Source organism: Aulonocara stuartgranti, assembly GCF_965226115.1.
Source record: "Aulonocara stuartgranti genome assembly, chromosome: 7".
NCBI classification, from domain to species: Eukaryota; Metazoa; Chordata; class Actinopteri; order Cichliformes; family Cichlidae; genus Aulonocara; species Aulonocara stuartgranti.
In genome coordinates this window covers 20,460,938-20,480,564 of record NC_138945.1, presented here as the reverse complement: position 1 = coordinate 20,480,564, position 19,627 = coordinate 20,460,938, and the positions used below count along the sequence as shown (strand labels likewise).

The 19,627-nt window shown below is 39.4% G+C and overlaps 1 long non-coding RNA gene across 1 annotated transcript; it reads right to left on the bottom strand.

The window, feature by feature from the left end:
* Positions 1–9,338: 9,338 nt before the first annotated feature.
* Positions 9,339–18,891, bottom strand: LOC309712005. The gene is made up of 3 exons (XR_014278155.1): positions 18,695–18,891; positions 9,466–9,522; positions 9,339–9,365 (listed from the first exon to the last, which is right to left on the bottom strand). It is a non-coding gene; the product is annotated as an uncharacterized lncRNA (long non-coding RNA).
* Positions 18,892–19,627: the final 736 nt, after the last annotated feature.

Below are 19,627 nucleotides of genomic sequence, written 5' to 3'. Positions count from 1 at the left end.
GGCAAGATGGTCAAAACAACTTAGAAAATTAACTTTCTAGAAGTGAAGTCGGCAATGCTAAATTGCCTTCAGTAAAATAACTGACATGAATGTTCCAATATCAGATGGATGGTTGAATGTTTTTAAGATATTAAGAGTTCTGGTATTTTTTTTTTATATATTTGGGTAACGTGATGCCAGCGAGCAGATGGTTGGACTGTGGCAGCTCATGCAGCAAAAACAGGCAAAAGAAGGATTCTTTTTCATCAGTGGACCCTTAGAACTAATGTGACATTTATAACAAAAGAGAGCTCGATGTTATTATGTTACCACTGTAACTGTACATGTAAACACAGGATTTTAATTTGGCATTCACTTTTGCAGTCAACTACTTAAAAAAAAACCCGGTGTGGGTGTTGTGTTGGTCAGAACGTGTGCTGGTTTCATAATATGGCTCATCAATATTTAAATTAGTTCTGAAGCATTAGGCACTGGGCCTGCATATCACTGATTTTATGGCACAGTTGAGACAACATGCACCACTACACCGAGCCACATTGTTGGGTGGGTGAAACTATTATCACACCCATTTCTTTTCCTGTCATGGTCATGCACTATATTTATTTGCAGCTGTAACACCGCTCACTAGTTTTCCATTCCAGTAGCTGTTAGTTAATGATTTCATTTCCTTATAAACATGGTGTTGCGTTCTGAAGTTGCTGTGCCATATTGTGGCTAAAGCCAAAGCCTTAATACCGACCTAAAAATATAATGCAGAGGTGCAGCTATCACTAACACAGTGACCATTCTTGGCAAGGTGTAAGCACAAATGTGGGGGTATTGCCTCAGGAGGCGTTACTTCCCTGTATGTCTTGTCCGGTCTATGTCTGTTAAAAGCAATCTATGTTAACAGTACATGCTTTTCTACTGGAGGGAATCTCAGCATGTGCATATACACCAGAAAGCAAGCCTAAAGCATTAATGGTCAGTTTAAAAACATGTATTTGAAAAAAAGCTAATGCACAATAAACATATTTTCATGCATTTTTTTCTTGTTGCAATCTGTTTATCAACAATACACTACTCTTGAGCTGCTAGTCTGAAACCTTGAAGTCTCCAACCCTATTTGACAAATAATGACATATGTGACATTGTAATTAGCTAAAATGCATTTTTACCATGACTCCATGCAGTCCTGCCAAAAACTAATAATAAGTATAATAATACAGTACTTGTTTTCTGCATGACCTTTTCAGTCGCTCACATTGCTGTGGAGAACCTTTTGCCCACTCTTCGTCACAACGTTGCTTCAGCTCACTGAGGTTTGTGGGCATGCACAGAGAGCTGTGCATAAACTAATTTTAATCATCCTGAGGTCTGGACTTTGACTGGGCCATTGCAACACATTGATTCTTTTCATTTAGAGTCATTTTGTTCTGGATTTTTTTGCTGTGCTTGAGATCATTATCCTGTGTTGGCTGAACTTTAACGGTCGAACAGATGGGTTAGAAGTCTGGTATACAGAGGAGTTCATGGACATCTCTATGACTGTGAGTGGCCCAGGTCCCGTGGCTGCGAAAAAAAAGAAAAAGCTAAAATCATCAACCCTCAAGCACAACTGTGCTGGGCAGTTTGTAGGAGGTGTTCGTGCTGATACGCTCTGTTTGGTTTTCTATCAACATGGCACTGTGTATTAGGACCAAGCATCTTCGCAATGTGTCAGTAGGACATTACTCCACAAGTCCAGTTTCTTTAGATGCAATTTTACAAACATAAACTGTGAAAAAAACCTCTTATTTTACAAAGAAGAGCTTCTGCATCCCTTCTACAGCCCTTTTATTATCATGATCATTATGATTATTACTAGAAGTGATACTGTAGTAGCAGTGATAGCTATACATGGTGTAACAGTACCAGATGGATAAACATATCTGTATCTCTAAATGACATACTAAGGAGAAGTAATGATCTATAAATGATGAATTAATCACTCGCTACTACCTTAATAATTATTAATGGTGTGACATTATGATAAAGTACTACCAGTTGTTTTTTCACATATGGAGCAACTCTCCAAAGCACCTGAAAACATACTAATAAAATAAGTGCCATTCTCTCTGAATGAAGAATTAGTACTGTGAAATGAAAGCAGTCCTGTTATCAAAGTCTAAGATACTCCATGTTAAGCAAGTTGATACGTGACTTACTTTTGCTTTCTCACTGATGATCTGTTAATGTTTAATGTTGGGGTAAGATGACACCTAACTTTGCCTGGTAGTTGCGCCCAGCACACATCTCCCTATACTTGTCTTGTAAGCAAATGTACGCAAAAGAAATTTACTGTAAAGCAAAAGGTCCTTAGTGGACTTTTTGGCAGAGAAAGACTGTAGCTTGCAGAAATCTTAACAGTTACAGCACAGTGACTGGCAGCTTTCACACTTACAAACACCCGATAATATAATTACAGCCAAAACCTTTTGACAGGTTGGCACTTTGCATCATCTACTCATTTACATTTTTCCTCATCTGGTGTTTTTCTACCTATCCAGCCTTGTGTATTCTTTCAAATGTGTCCTAATGAAACATTTTTCAGTCCAATATCTCATGCAGATTACTGCTATGCTGTCCAAACTGATGTACTGTGAGATGACCTGCTGACTGCATTGGCTAATTCTGTTTCTGACCCCAGCTGACCAACTTGTCAGTCATAGACCACAGTCGACCAAGGCCCTGGCAGTTTTCTTGGCATGCTTGAGAAATGAAATGTAAGTAAGATTGTAATAATTAAACAAAGTTACTTTATCTACATGGGCGATCGTGGCTCAAGTGTTGGGAGTTCGCCTTGTAATCAGAAGTCCCGGCTTGGACAGTCTTGGTCCGTTGTGTCCTTGGGCGAGACACTTCACCCATTGCCTACTGGTGGTGGTCAGAGGGCCCGGTGGCACCAGTGTCCGGCAGCCTCGCCTCTGTCAGTGCGCCCCAGGGTGGCTGTGGCTACAATGTAGCTTGCCATCACCAGTGTGTGACTGTGTGTGTGAATGGGTGGATGACGGGATGTGTAAAGCGCTTTGGGGTCCTTAGGGACTAGTAAAGCGCTATATAAATACAGGCTGTTACATAGTTGTTGGCTATAGTTTGAGACTGCTGTGGGTCTTGCGTGACTTTGTCCTGCTGTAAGAAACTAATAACCAAAGACAAACATGGCTTATAGCAAGTTAGTGCACATCCCCCATTTTATATTGAACAGAAGTATGGGCATGTGATATTAATCATCTATGTACATGAGACCAAAATCGAAGGTTTTGGTCTCATTGTTGGGTTAATGTTTCAGCTGTAGAGTTTTCCCCTTGGTCATTAACTAAGACTGCTTTACTTACGTCATCCCAACTGATCAAGTCAAACATACTGAGTTAATTTGGGGGGGGGGGGGGGGCTAAAGAGACACATCCTAAAAACAAGCACCATGTTGGCTTGTAAAAAAACTACAGTTAACTAAGCAGTGAATATATACATGTCTTCACTGCTGCAGAAATATAAAGTATAACTCTTCTGATAGTCTGCAGTCAGTTCAGAACACTTGAAGCCCTCAAGCCTTTTTAATAATGCATTAAACAGTGGCTTTCAGGTCAGTGCTGGGAGGCGGTGATGGTAAATACAGCATCAATATGGATAAGACTCATACAGCCTTGTCACTAGAGTCTTGGCCACTTTGCCCTCTCTCTCCCACTTCAGCCACATAATCATCTCAGTCATTCAGCACCTCTCACAAACCAAAGCACATTTTCACATATACACAAACGCACACACAAAAACAAAGTAACACATGATTGCATAGAAATGACACTTTTGGTTTATCACTTATTATTACCTTTTTCACTCACATAATTTGGTTTCCTCTATGTGGACAGTGATAATTAAAATGATGTGCTGTAAAAAGGGGGGATGGAACAGGAAATGGACCTAAGTACATTTTGGAACAGTAAAGACTTTTCTGTCCTTCACTATGCATCAGAAGTGTCAAATTACAACTGAGACACACACTGAGTTTCTAACCATTCTCCATGTAGTCGCAAAGGGTAGAAAAGCTTACAAAGCTATTTGGAAAATAGTGTCGGTCAACTTTTAACTTTTAAAAATATATAAATTGGTTTAAGTACCTGCACATGTCATCTGGCTAATTTAATTATCAAAAGTAGCCAGACTCAAGGACAAGCTTGAAATTCAGAACAAGGCAAAAAGAGACAGAGAGGAGAAAGAGAGAGAAGGGATGCATACTAACAGATGACACAATGAGAAATGTGTTCTTTTTAGTCCTTGACAACCTTTCTTAAAACACAATTAAACATAGAATAAATGAATGGAAGGCATTTTGCTTCTGTACCATATCCATTACTTTAGCTGCAAAGTCTAGCTGCATGACAAAGTACAAGCACGTGAACGGTAATCTGCACTAAGTCAGCTGCTAAAAGATAAATGGATGGATGACTTTTACCAGGTCAGAACAAAAACCGCTCCTTTCATCTGTTCATCAAAACAAATAGGTTGTGCACGGGATGCTATTTATCCGGGCTTACAAGCACAGGCATCCTTCGGCAGCTGAGTTCAGGTTTTCCAAGTCTGTTATGTCTCTGTTATGATATAATGCATAGTTATGGTCAAAGGTTTACATACACTCATGTCCCTGAATGTCACTGTAATTTTGGGTCTTCAATGATTTCTTTTTCCAGGGTGGAATGAATGTTCAGGACACAGCTTAAGTTTAGGATTATTTTCTAATCCATGAAGAGTAAAAAAATATACATCCAGGCTCAAATATACAGATACGTTGACCAAATGCCTTCTGGAGAAAAGTTTTATGGTTGCACGAGACATAAATGGAGCTATTTGGCCACAATGACAAGAGGTATGTTTAGAGTACTAAAGGCGAAAATAAGGCTCTCAAACCTAAGAAAACTGGACCAGCTGTTAGGCATGGTGGTGATAACATCATGATCACAGATCAACATTTTTTTTCATTTGATGGTCTAACATTAAGCTTCTTGAATTGCTTTTATAAAGTCCTGACTTTAACCCTTTTGAAAATGTCTGGACTCTGCTTAAAAGCTGGGTCCATATTAGGAAGCTCATTGATTTTAAGGAAGTCAAATTCAAAGTTATGCACCCAATTCTCCTTTTTTTTAAGTCACAAAGAGTTATGCTGGGCAAAAATTCCACCCTGGAAAAAGAACAGCTCAAAGAAACCAATAAAAGCCAAAACTTGTTACTTTTGACCACAAATGTTGTAAAATATAAAGTCTTCTGACCACAACTCTGTCTGCTGTATGCAGAAAAGATTCCCCTAACTTAACTTAGAAACTCACTCTGGCTAATATATAAATAAAGGATACAAAGAAATCTTGCTTGGATAAGGTGATTAAAAAAGTTTTGACACAGAAAGTAAAAATATTTCCCAGCTTGACATTTATTTGAAGAACCCAAGCAGAGTCTGTTCTCAGATCTACTGCACTTCTTTGTGGTATCAAATAAATCTCTGTGACTTGCTTGTCACCTTTGCTTGACGCTAAATGAATATCTGATCAACTCCTCGTGGTTAAAGGACATTGGGGGCTGATCTAGAGAAGGTGTTGAAAAGGAAAGAGCTTGCATGGAATAAACAACACAATATGTCTGTATCTGGTGATCTTTTCTTTTTTAAACATCCAAGGGGGTAAGGTCATGCTGTGAGTCAGTCTCGTTCAACCAAGTCTTTATACACCACTCAATATACTGACAAGAAAGTTAGTGAGTGGGCTAAAATGGTATGAAATTGAGGATGTTTTATGGACACTTAGGAGCTGTTTTCACTTTCATTTATACAAGGAAAAACTTCTCAGCTGCAAAAAATAAAAAAAAAGAACCAGTGAGTATACATAGTCAATGGCATTTTGTGACTTCAAGCAACTAATGGAGAAGAAAATGCTGCCAACATGAGGTGAGCAGACCCTAAGATCAAACTACCAAGGAGTCCAGGATGCTGGTGACTGTCATATCACAAGGCAGCAATGCACAATAAGCGATTCATTCCCTGTGTAGACACAACTTAAAGGGACTTCCACATGTTAATATCTTATATAAAAAACTCTCCTTTTCATGTCATCAATGTTTTCTTTGCCTGTTATTGCTTGAAAATACTAAATTTCATTCACTTTCTATGGTCTCTGGTCAGCATGTTGCTACAAATCACTTCCTGTGTTGACCTGCGTGCCTAGGCAAACCTGTAATGTATTTACCAACCTCTCATATGTCAATCACTGGTATCCTGTGCTCTCATTGGTAGTCACTTCAATTGCTGGCCTTGAAGTTGAAAAAAAAATCTCCAGACCTGCCCAAGTCCAGTTTTCACCTGTTGTTGCTTGAAGTCGCTGCTTATCATTGGCTTCTGGTTCTGGTTGCCACGTTGTTGCAAGTCACTTCCGGTGTGAATGCAACTTCTGTTCACTTTGATATGTGTGGCAAATAATAAAAGTTATAATAGAAAAGAGTAACCCAATCTCTGTAATTGCAATTGTGTATTTCCTCTCCATGAGAAAAACTAAACGAGAGGATAAATGGGTTTATTTTTAGAATTTCACAGGGAAGAGGCACTATATAACCAGAACCAGGGCCAAAGCGCTATCCAGTCTCTCATTTTATGCCTCAGGACATGCAAATAAATAACTAAACAAACAAAAAAAAGCCATGAGGTACATGCCAGGGCCTTTTTCTCCTATAGCCACTTGTCTATTCTGTGTGATTTTAAGATGACAGAAAAAAATGGATATCATTCTATACGGTAGATGAAAGAGGATACTTTGCTGAGCGAGGCAATAATGGCAGACAGAACAGGCTTTGAATTGTATTGTGTGTGTTGCAGTAGAAAATGTAAGACCGATGACTCGCTGGACTCAGCATTACAGGAAAACGATGCATCCAAACGATCTCGAGCAGCTTCTATTTCATTTGTAGTTGGTGTTTATAGATGTGTCATGATGAAGGATGTCCATCACAACCATAAAGATGACCATGAACTTTGAGCAAATCTCCGTGTACTATGATCATCAAACAGAGAAACATGGAGGGAGCTGATTATGACATTACTAGCAGAGAAAATGTCTCTCAAGGAATTCAGATTCAGTAACCTCTGTGAAATGCCATTAACCTCAGGGGTAATGCAAGCTTTTAAGAGACAGATCACCACTCAGCTAGTTGTCAGGATTCAGGGACCACAGACCAGCTGTAATTTGACAACAGGGCAAATAGAAGGTTAGATAACTGAAACAACCCTTTTATCTTTGTAGGCCACTCGAGAGAGCAAAAACATCCAAAATTACATTTATCTTGCTCTACCTTTTATGCATTTGTGCCTTTTTATTGTAGACTACAAATGTCTGACTTAATTCTGTCCTCACCAGAGTATCTACAGAGTTCTGTCCTCTCAACACTTCATTAGGTGTACGTGTTCAACTGCTCATATAACACTTAGATGTAATCAACCAATACAACGGCAAGAACTCAGTGTATTTCGGCTTGCTGAAATTAAAACTGAGCATCAGAATGGAGAAGAAAGGTGATTTGGAATGTGGCATGGTTGTTAGTCCCAAGATGGGCTGGCCTGAGTAATTCAGAAAAATGCTAATCTACTGGGATTTTCCCACACAGACATTTCAAGGGTTTACAGGGAGTGAATAAAAATGTTGCATTTAGATGATAGAGTCAGAATTAAAGCAGATCTGAAAGCAAAGAAGGCTCTATCAAAGCCATAAACTATTGTTTTCAAAGTAAGCCACCAACAGAGTGCGGTGAGTTTAAGAGAGGCAAAGACAAATGGTTCACAAAAAGGACATGCGTGTATTTGCATGTATTTGTGAGACAGCAGAATGAATCCAAGTTCTCTAGATAAAATTAAGCTCTGGAATCCATAAGAAACTTTGACTTGTCTACTAAAAAACATTGATTTCTCTCCTCTGCGCTCATTCAGGTCATTGGAGCTTTGGCCAGTAGTTTACGTCAAGTGGCCCAACTGTTTCCCTCCTGTCAATAAACCACCGGGACGCCAAATCAGAATCAACAAAGCACTGATCCAGAAATAGCTCCCTCCTACGATGCTGACAGGAAGAAACTTTGCAGAACAACACGCAACCCACCCTCAAAGTAGGGGAGGGAGAGAGATCATCTGGCCTCTTTGTTATGTAAATTGACTGAATCAATATGACAAATGTACTGTGAAAGGGAAGAAATACAATGCTTTTTCATCCCCACCAGCATTCATCACAAGCCTTGGTCTTATCACCACTCCCAGCCACGTGGAAACACCTGATTAATGACTGTCACGTGCCACCTCCGTGAATCATCAGGGCACGAGTGAATGAATAGAGCATGAATTAGATGGTGACACATAGAAATAAGGCTTTAGGATATACACTTGCAAAGGAGTAGTCTGTGCTAATTAATCTACTCTTTTAGTGATGTAATTTCTATTTGAAATACACCGAGATGGCTGATTATTAGCAAAAACATTGAAAATTTAATAAAAATCATGAGCTCTTTGTTGGACTAAAACATCACTGAAACATAGGCAACATAGTCTTGACTTCAAAGGACTCTATAGCTGCGCTAATCACTTTGAAGGAAACGCTAACATCATTATTATAACATGGACGTAATGACTACACTAGCTATTTTATGGATACAGTCCTGTATACCAGCATTTCATAACGAAACGGAGCCAAGCCTGATAATGCTTTGACAAAATAGTATGGTTTACGGACAGATACTAAATTTTATCCGGAAATGTTTTTTTTTACCATATTTCAGGGAAGTCTACCCTAAAGCTGTTCAAGCATTACTCTTAAATGCAAACCTGATGGTGGCTCCAGAGTAAATGTTAGGAAGAAAACAAAGTTATTTTAAACTTTAGGAACTACTGCACTTCAATACTAAATATCAGCATGTCATTCAAAAGCGGATGCAGAAGATGAAATTCTGCAAAGATACAGTACTGTGAAAAAGTCTTGGGTCACCCCTCATTTCTTCATATTTTGCTCTCGAGGACTGTGAAAGAGAAGCGCTGATCTGACTTCCAAGGAGCCAGATTTCTTATAATGTTTAAACTAGTCCTGAGCAGTAGTTCTTTCAGAGTTTTTTCTTTGTATGTTGGCTGTTTCTTCACTCAGTTTTAGTCCAGTCCTTGTACCTGATCTGTCATGTCTTAAAGATGTCTAAGTTTAGTGGACTCTACAGCGTGACCTAAAAGAGGAAGTTTTCACAGATCACAGATTTATTTACACAAAGGAATAACTTACACAGGGAAGATCACAACAAGAAGTATTTCCAGGAATCAATGCAGGAGATTGGGCGTGAATTCATGCCTAGAGAGGAGAGGGAGATTAGTCCAGGTGAGTCTGTCAGAGGGAATTTCACAGTGCTGCTCCAGAAGTGTTTGGTAAGTGTGAGTGAGGAACAGCTTACTTTAGAGTGTCGAGGGAGAAGCTCCGGAGAGAGGCACTGGTTTTCTCGAGGTAGGTGCTGGAACATAGGAAATTTAGTGGTAGGATGGGCAGCAGGTGGGTGATACCACACAGAAAATTTGGTGGAGACTACATGCAGGAGCTGCCTCTTGACTACAGGCAGATGAGGCACATGTGTGATGGCTGAAGAGCGCTAGCCTGAGGCAAGAGTGGGAACCATGTCTTGAGGAAAGAAAGTCAGAAAGTCATGTCTTAAAGAAATAGGAAAAATGCAGCAAAAACCTGACACAGGACCAGAGAACAGCATCTGGCTGTTCAGTTGATTCATCTACTGTTCACTGAACCCTCATCAGAAATGGTTTCAATAAAAGAGTGGCTGTCAAGAAGCCATTCTTAAGGAAGGGAAACGAAAATAAAATAACCCAAGAACTGAACTGAGGACCCAATACTTATGCACTTTCATAAATAACATAAGAACTGAAAACTCTGAACTGCATTTTGCAATGTAGAAAAAGTAAAGAGACCATTAGTCAAGCTATTAGCTTTCGTTTTCACAAAGAAAAGCACCTTTGTTGATGTGGCTTTAAAAGCCACGTGGCTATCCAGTGTGTAGAGCACTCTTGATCCTTAATTTCTGGTTGAGTACATTTAAATCTGTACATCTGTACGTGTCGGTTCATTCTGTGATGTAATACTTTCCTCTAATGAGACTGGAAACCATCTGATTATCACATGGCTTCTGACAGAGTCTGAAGGGCAGGCCTTGGATCATGAGGGCAAACAGATATTTTTCTCTGAACTTTTCAGCTTACTGTTCCCGAGTAAATCAGACTTATTTATGCACAAAATGGCAAGATACTTTTATCTGTGCAACGTTGCTTTCCTTTACTCTTCCCTCGTCTTTAGTTTAGTCTGTTTGATTTGGATAAATATATATTTAGAAATGTTATGAAAACAGAAATAAAGCTTTTTGGAACGTAAACAAGATTGCAGCAGAGTGCGGCATCACTTTGCAAAACAAAATATTTATTCTATCTTTTTTAAAATTTACAAATATGTGACCCAGTACTTTACTGCATGTGAAAATATTCACATATGAGGAAAAAGAATCCATAAACCTATGGTATGGCCCTTTAATGTAAACACCTAATTGCCCCTGACAGCAATTCAATATAGGCTCTGAGGAAGGATGCAAATCTGCACTGCAACAGCACTTCTCAAAACCTGCCGAGCTTGTGTGCAAAATAGGCCACAAAGATGTGCTTCTTACAATGATAATGATGATATTAATAGTTGAAAAAGAAAAGGCTCTAGTGCTCCAACTTAAAGCCAGATTATATCAGGATTGCATCACACGTCTGTCATGCAAAGTACGTGGCTGTCACATGATTCTGTTGACTTTAGAATAAAGGAAGAGGTTTAGAATTGTGTTTGTATGTTTGGCATACTATAGCTTGGTAGTGAATGAAGATAGTACTGTCCAGCTTTCCTGCTTCTTGAAGAAAAAGTTATAATAATATAATAAATACATATATAAATATATAGAAATGCATATTACTGTTTCAGTGTATGATTTTTAATGTACATTGTAAAGTCAGCGTAACTGAGTTTTAAAAGCAGCACATGGAAAAAGTAAAAACTCAAACTTGTTACTTAAAGTTCAGTGAGCTGGTTTCAGTCATTGTGCAAATGTATCGTTTATAAGATTGGGGAAACCTGCAGTCAGCTGAGACTGAAGACGTCACTTGAATGAGTGACGAAATGTTTCTCCCACTGAAAACGCTACGTCCAGATGAACAGAATCAGGAGGTATTAAAGTTGAGAAGGAAAAAATAATTTATTATTATATTATATGATATTATTTGTATATCCCTTTCATCAGCAGTGTTGCTCATATGTCACCTGCCACTGTTGCAGGGTCAGTACCAAAGTATTTATGGGAATTAAACTTGGTTTAAATGATTCTTTTAGCTAACATATAAAATAAGAACTAGATTAAAAAGGAGAACTAACTGAAACTGGATTGTGGACTCTTGGAAATCCCATAAGCGAATATTTTATTCCCAATAGGAAATTTAAAAAACATTTCAAAAATGTTTAAATTGACGAACTGATAATATTTTAAGAAAAAATAAAGTAATTTTGACTTTGATGTCAGTATCATGTTTCAAAAAAGTTGGGATCAGGGCAGCAAAATGCTGGAAAAGTAAATGGTGCCAAAAAGAAAAACAGCTGGGGGAACTAAAACCTAAGGACTTAAGAAAACACCTAATAAATCACTATAAAAAAAAAAATACTGCATTACAATTAACATATCGTCTCAGTTACAGCAGTTTCACCATATTAACCATATTAACGGAGTCGGGTGCACTAGTAATAGCACCACCGGGGGAACTAGCGGTAGTAGCAGGACCATAATAGAATTACATCTGATCCCTTTCATTTTTTATTATGGGGAGGAAAAAAATAAAATAAAAGCTTATGTTGTCTAACAGACGGGTCGGGATTCCACAGCTTAGACTTAACAGGCTGCAGAGGTCATTCGCTCCTTAATCCACAAAATTACAAATACAGATTTTTTTATGGATTTGTTTTTATGGCTGGAACTCAGGCTGACATCGCCCATAGCAGTTTTACTACAGTGTGATGGATGTGCAGCTGAGTCTGCTCTATGTGTAACAACCACAACATTTTGTGGTCTATTTGAATTCTTGTCCTGATGAGAAAGCGTGCGGAGAATCACAATATCGTCATTAGTATGGTTATGGAAACTACAACAAAAAGTCAATTCATGAGGGATTTTCTTTAATCTGGATGGCTTTAACGATGGTAGGATTATTTACTGTTACGCAGGAGGCTTTAGGTGTCACATGTCTGCACGGAGTATATGGATAGGACTCTATATCAGAGGGAAACCTCTGACATCCATGTGCCCTCCAGCTGACCAGATTACATTTTGCTTCAGCGATGAATAACTGATACAGAATGAGCGGGGATTTGAGTTCATCTGTGTACACTTTGTAAGAAAATGCATACATGCGACTTTCCTGCAAACCTAAGCACCCATGTTTAGATAATGCATTTGTACAAAATGCTGACAATTTCAAAAAATAGCATCATTTTGTTTGTTGATGAATGGAAAAGTCCTTTTATTTGGAAGAATGCTTTAGACACAACACAACTGCCATGACAGACAAATGCTTCACCAGGAAAGAGGGTGAATGATGATCATGTGGCAAGATTGATGAGCATACACGCAGCCCTAAATATTTTCACTTTGCAAATGAGCAAAAACTGAAATGACCTTTCATCAGTACACTGTATTAAAATTGGATGCCCTCACATGTGCCAGATTTTAAGACCAGATTCAGTTCATTCATGCTTGAACACAATGCAGACGTAATTTCCTCAGATCAGATATAATCCAACAGCATTGCGCTGTAGTTATTAATCGTTATGAGTAGTTCTCTGAAAAAAAGGCCTACTGCCTACTGGCTGCTGTGTTCATATGTAAACTGGTGATATAACACATAATGTCATGGTGCGTGGTGTAGTTACGCAGTCATATGTAATATAATCACATGACACGCTGCCTGGGTAAACACCATATGGATAAACCTTTATTTATTTATTTATGTTGGTTGGTATTCTTATGAAAGAATGACCAAGTACTGTACTATGTTTTCAAAGTACTAACGCCACTTTATGGTATTTATTTACAGTACCTCGACTCTTGATTGTTTGTTCATAGGCAAGCAAATAGAGATTTTGAGTACTATACTACAGTACCACAATAGGTATTTCTATAAACTAAGAACTTTTGCCAGTTTTCTTTGCTTCCATCTTATGAAGTGTGAGATCTGCTGCTATTCTGAGTCTATGGCTTACATTTATTCAAGTACAACTGTGGGCTGCTTAGACTTTGTTTCAATATAGCCACATCTACTACTCTCTAACAGACTTTGAGCTGAGGGTCTTTTTTACATATTACTTCCACATGCCTTTGAAAATGCATAAAAATGCATGCCACTTAAAGAAACATCCAGTGCACAATAACAATAACAATATAAGCAACAGTCTTTTCTCTCTTATTCTTCAGCCTCACAAAACTTTATTTCCATCAGTTTGGATTAATAGTTGGCCTAAAGACAAGAAAAAATGTTCAGTATTGCTGTGAGTACAGAGAAAGGGTGATCAATCACCTCGGCCTTGATCAGTAGCTGGAGCTTTTAGTGCTGACGCTTATGTTTGGCCATGTTAAGCCACAGAAGAGTGCACTTAAATGTAAGGAGAAAAAAGACAGATGAAGTGCAGTGATTTTTCTCTTGTCAATGCTGCCCTGTTCAAATGACAGCACACTACAACAGTTTTGCATCACCGCTTCTGAAAAACACTCAATGTTTAATCAGGGACATTCAGTTCGGTTTAATTTGCTGGGTGTGATGCAAACAAATCCAGTAATTATGTAACAGTTACTAGATTTGTTTGATCAGCCAGTGACTGATGCCACATCCTTAAATGATTGTGTGTTAGTGTCGATCACAAATTCAACAATAACTCGCACTCAATTATGTGTCACTGACACATAATTGAGTGCAAGCAGGTGTGACAAAATAACAAAGGGGTTGATTTTCTGCTTAGTGCAGTTTTTACTGCTATTGTCATATAAACTCTTCTCAAAGGACCAGTTTAGTTTCAAAGTCGCCATTTTGGAAAGATGTGAGTAAGGCAGGGCCTTTAAAGCAGTTATACAGTATCTGAATCTTTAGGCGACCTGAGACCTTTCAGACTGTTTGCATTTTGAGCAATGAAGTATCCAATTATCCAAAGAAAGCTTTTCATACAGTCTGCAAATTCAGGCTGTGGATTGCTGGCAACCAGAGGAAGTGCAGGCATGATTTTGAAGCTGATAGGAACTAAATTTGCAAACAGTCAATACAGCAGTTACACTAGCAGCAGTATCTTAAATTTTGGTGACCCTCAGTGACCACAATGGTGACCCTCAGTGACCACAGGGCCCTCCTTCTTAAACGGCTAATGGATGATGTGCGATGGCATCTTTGTAGAAAATATCCCTCTGGCATGTTCAGTGTGCTGTGAACTGAGCCTTTCCATATGTGTGTGTGTGTCTGTATGTGAATGTGTTCAAAGGAGCTTGCAAAGAAAAGCGTCTGGACTTCTTTAAGTTGCTTGAAGACGTTTCACCTCTCATCCGAGAAGCTTCTTCAGTTCTAAGGTCAAATGCTGGGGAGTCCCAGATATAAACCTAGTGGGAGTATCCCCCCACAGAGGGACAAAAGGACCCCCTGATGATCCTCTAATCGCCTGAGCCAAGGTGGGAAACTGGGTGTGGGTCCCAATCAGCCAGGGTTTCGGGTGAGCTCATTGTGAAACCTGGCCCCACCTTATCATGTGAATTCCTGAGATCAGATGGCCAAGGATGTGAGTGGGCGTTAAGGCGTCTGGGGAGGGAACTCAAAACTGGATTATAGATGGCAGAGAGTTGGTGTCGTAAACCCCCGCCTCTGTTCAAAGATGGTCGCTCACAGTGGACATAGATGGCTTCTTTCACTCCTCTTTCAAACCATCTGTCCTCTCTGTCCAAAATATGAACATTGGCATCCTCGAAAGAGTGACCTTTATCCTTAAGATGCAGATGGACTGCTGAGTCTTGTCCTGTGGAGGTGGCTCTTCTGTGTTGTGCCATGCGCTTGTGAAGTGGCTGTTTGGTCTCTCCAATGTAGAGGTCTGGGCATTCCTCGCTGCACTGTACAGCATACACCACATTGTTAAGTCTGTGTTTTGGAGTTTTGTCTTTCGGGTGAGCCAGTTTTTGTCTGAGTGTGTTGCTGGGTCTGAAATGCACCGGGATGTCATGCTTGGAGAAAACTCTCCTGAGTTTTTCTAATACACCGGCTACATAGGGGACGACAATGTTGTTGCGTCTGTCCTTCTTATCCTCCCTCGCTGGTGTCTGGTCTTCTTTTCTGTGCCTCTTTGCTGACTTTAAGAATGCCCATTTATGTGAATGTGTATTCAGTAGCACATTCGCTGACTTCATTTCATATTAAACCCAGACTGAACCCAAACTTATTATACCCCTACTGCGAAGTTGTTTTGGACAGCTGCCATTAACTGTGACTATCCTTTACAGTACGGCCCCTTTATTACCGCAGTGACAGCAAAGCATGAAAAAGTGAAGATTCCTTTGGAGTATATAGTAAGTGCTGAGCCGCCAAGTATTAGTTCTGTTTACTGTAGTGACACACTCACATCTGGACTCTTACTCATTTCAGTTATATCTTGGCAGCCTGAATCAGCTGTGTGCTGTTGCTGATACACTCCATGCCTCCTCCAACAAATGACTTAGCAGTTCCACCTGCTTTGAAGAAGCATGTTTTTAGTGGACACTGGATTAAAAAACAAGAGTCAAGGAAACTGCTTTGCAGACAGACATCATGTTTTAAACTTAATTAATTTCACAAATGAACCCAATTTTCATGCTTTCAAACTCAAGCTCACCTTGGTCTGCTGTGTTACTAAAAGTCATGCTATGGGTCTTTTCATTGCAAGAAGGGCCAAATCACTGCATGCAAGTATGTGTGTTTGTGTGTGTGTGACTGTCTTCACACATGATCTTATTTTCTAATTAGCTAAGCCTGCTCAATAACTGTATAATGTAAAACAGTCCAGAAATGCAGTATGTTAGGTTTCCAAAGTTGATTACCACTTTTGCAATTCAATAAGAACCGTTCATCTTTTGAAATTGTCAGTAATTCAATGTGTGTGTGTGGTACTCCACTCACTCACTCTAATGCGAACAACCGAAATTAATCACTACACTTATTCTCTCTAGAGTTAAATGGGACTTTATTATACCTCAAAATTACAGATGACATCAAGATTCCTGACTGGTGAAACTCTCCTTTCTGTCTGTGTCAAGAATTCTAACTGTACAATTTGTCTAAAATAAAGAAATGATGTTGTAGTAGATGAAATTTGATGGCACAACTCAATATTTTTTAAACTGTAAGAAATAAATGTCTAAAGGTTCTGATTGCCCAAACTGTCATGTAATTATAAGTTTTCTTGTCAGCTTTGTGTATGCAATTTTCTGTTTAGTTATTGTTGCTTACTTAGTTTTACATAGTTGTCGTCCATGTCTTGTATTCAGCTGTACTTCCTCACCTGTGATTGTCTTAATTGTGTGGATCTGTGTCTCATTTGTAATCACCATTAGCTCTCAGTGTGTGAGTATATTTCTGTCATTCCTGTGTTCAGTGTTCATCCTTGCGTGCTTGTCTGCTGTTCATGGATTCTTGTGGTTTTACTTTTCTGTTTCATTTCATGGACTTCGTAAATCTGAACCCCGTCATTTTAAAGGTTTGTTTCTTTGTTTACGTTTGTCTGCCTGGGAGTCTGCATTTGCTTATACATTTTGCAGGTTATTGCTGTCTGGTAGGGCTGCCACAAACGATTATTTTGATAGTCGACTAGTCACCGATTATTTTTGCGATTAGTCGACTAATCAGATCATCATCCATTAGACGTAAAACTACAGCTTATTGCACCAGCAGCATCTGCTCTTATATAACTATCATTAGCTTACAGCTTTAAGTGTTTAAGGTCTGTGCTAACTAAAAATAAAGACAAGATGATAGTTTATTAAATTTTAATGAAATTTGCAGATTGTTTCGGTGAAGTTTAATAAACTCCTTGCCATCTAAAATATAACAGGACACTGGAGTATATTCTGGAGCATCTCACACTTCTGATAATCAGCTGTCTGCTTGACGTTTATTCAGCTGTGCAAAAACTATAACTTTAATCTCAGACAAACTGATTTACTCAGGAACAAATAAAATACTAAAAAAAAAAGCCAAACAATAACATTTTAAGTTATCTAAGTGACTCATATATATTTAACCTGAGTAGCGAAAGACAGCGGTGGGTTTGACAACGATTTGCGGGGAGTCCGGTGTTCTCACGGTGCTAGTGAGCCTAGCCCCCGGCTCGCTAACGAGCTAGTGGGTAACAGACGTCTCCGAAAACGTCGGAGCGCTTTTGAAAATATGTGGTGTCCTGATAAACTGAGCAGATATTTGAGGTTTACACAGCTACATTCTCACCTGAAAATATGTTAAACGTTTATTTTGTGACCCAGAAAGAATAATAAGAGTAACATTAAAACTAACTAGCTGCCGCCATTGTTGGAAACTGCGCTGGGCCGCGCTATGAATTCTGGGACACAGCTGCTTCTTCTTCTTCTTCTTCTTCTTCTTCGGGGTTTAACGGTAGCTGGCATCCTTGTACATGCAGTGCTGCCATCTTCTGTTTCAGTCCGTTATTACACTCTTAAATCCTGCTACTTATTCCTGCGTCTTTTGGGATCTTACAAAGCTTCAAACGACGCGTCGACTATTAAATCAGTCGTCGACGATTTTGATAGTCGACGTAATCGTGACTAGTCGACAAATCGTGGCAGCCCTACTGTCTGGTGAAGGGATATTGAATGTTGTCCTTGAAGCAATTGTAAGATAATGATCTGATTGAGAGTGCTTAAGAGAAGACTCAAAAGGTGACTACAGAGAGATGACTAAAGAATATGACAGGCATTTGGCATCATAAATTAAACCAAAAGACAGTGTTTGGATAAAGATCTATGGTTAGTTCTCATTAAAATGTCAGACATTGATTACTACAAAAGATGCAAGATCACAGGAAGGAAGTCACTTCTCAGATACACATTGTTACACACTGAAGGACGACAGGGTTCATTCAGGTGCACATGAAGATTTATTGCGCTGAAACACAGCAAAACAATTCAGTGTTAATGGCAGCTTCCATTGTAATAACTGGCCTGCGTTACTTTTGTAGCATTACGTGTAATGGCCATGTATTAATCAGCCCTTAACACACAGAGAAAATGACCAGTAAACAATAGACAACATAACATGTACTGGCTGGTCTATTTCCTATAACTTTAACTAAAACCAGCTAACAGTTTCCTTTCACCTTACTGATGGAACAACACGGTTACAGAGATTAATGCAGGAGGCTAACACGACTTAGCTAGCGCACAAATGTTACTAGCATTACCCACAGATAACGTGAAACAACTCCCTTATTCGCTCACATTAAACACCATATAAACAAGAATTACACTCCAAACATGTTAAATAAGCATCGACTTTACATAAATGTATGTAGTTCTCGTATATTGCTCTCACCTGAAACACAGCAAAACAATTCAGTGTTACTGGCGGCTTCCATTGTAATAACTGGCCTGCGTTACTTTTGTGAAGGACTATTTTGCCAGTTACCCGTTTGGCTGAGCCGCCACTGCCACCTACTGGCGAAACTAAATATCGCCCTAACATCACATCAGGTGGGAGCAAATGAGCTTTTCGCTCTGTGTTATGATGCAAACTATTGTCACAACAAATAGCAAAAAAAGATGATGGGGGGGTGGGCACGAACACATAAGGAACACATCTGAGACTTGTTCTTAATGCTCAAAATACTCAGGGTGCCACAACATTACTCAAAAATTAGGGCAACACTTAAAGCAAACAAAAGTGACAACAGGTGCACGGACAGACCATAAGAAGATACAGCTCCCTAAAGGCAGCAGTTTGGCAGATGTTGGCCACAGACAATTGCTCTCTCTTTATCCTACTATGTGATTCTGCCTTTGCTTTTTGTCAACGTCCTCATCACCGCTGGTAGCACGAGACGGTACCTGCAGTGCATTTAGGTTGCAGGGTTAGCCCAGCTTAGGATGGCACGTTCATAGGTTTGTTGGGTCTTGCAATCAACAATCTTGAGAGTGTGGAGGAAAAGCCAGCCGATGCGCACAAGGAGTAACAGAACCTCACAAAAGTAGGATAGTAATGCGCATGTTAGTGACCAAACCATCATTGCCAGGCTTCATGAGTGCGGTGCTCACAGCTCACAGGTTGAATGGTATTCTCCAGAGAACACCAGAACCAGCAGATCCACTGTCCTTTTCATAGGTCAGAGCAGGTTTGAATGGTAGCCAGCAGTAATATGTGACTATTGATGCACGTCACCCTAGTGGTGCCACAGACTGAGAGGAGTTCCATCAGGACGCCATTCATTCACCATCTCATCGGAAGCATGCCCCTGTTTCAGAGGTGCTT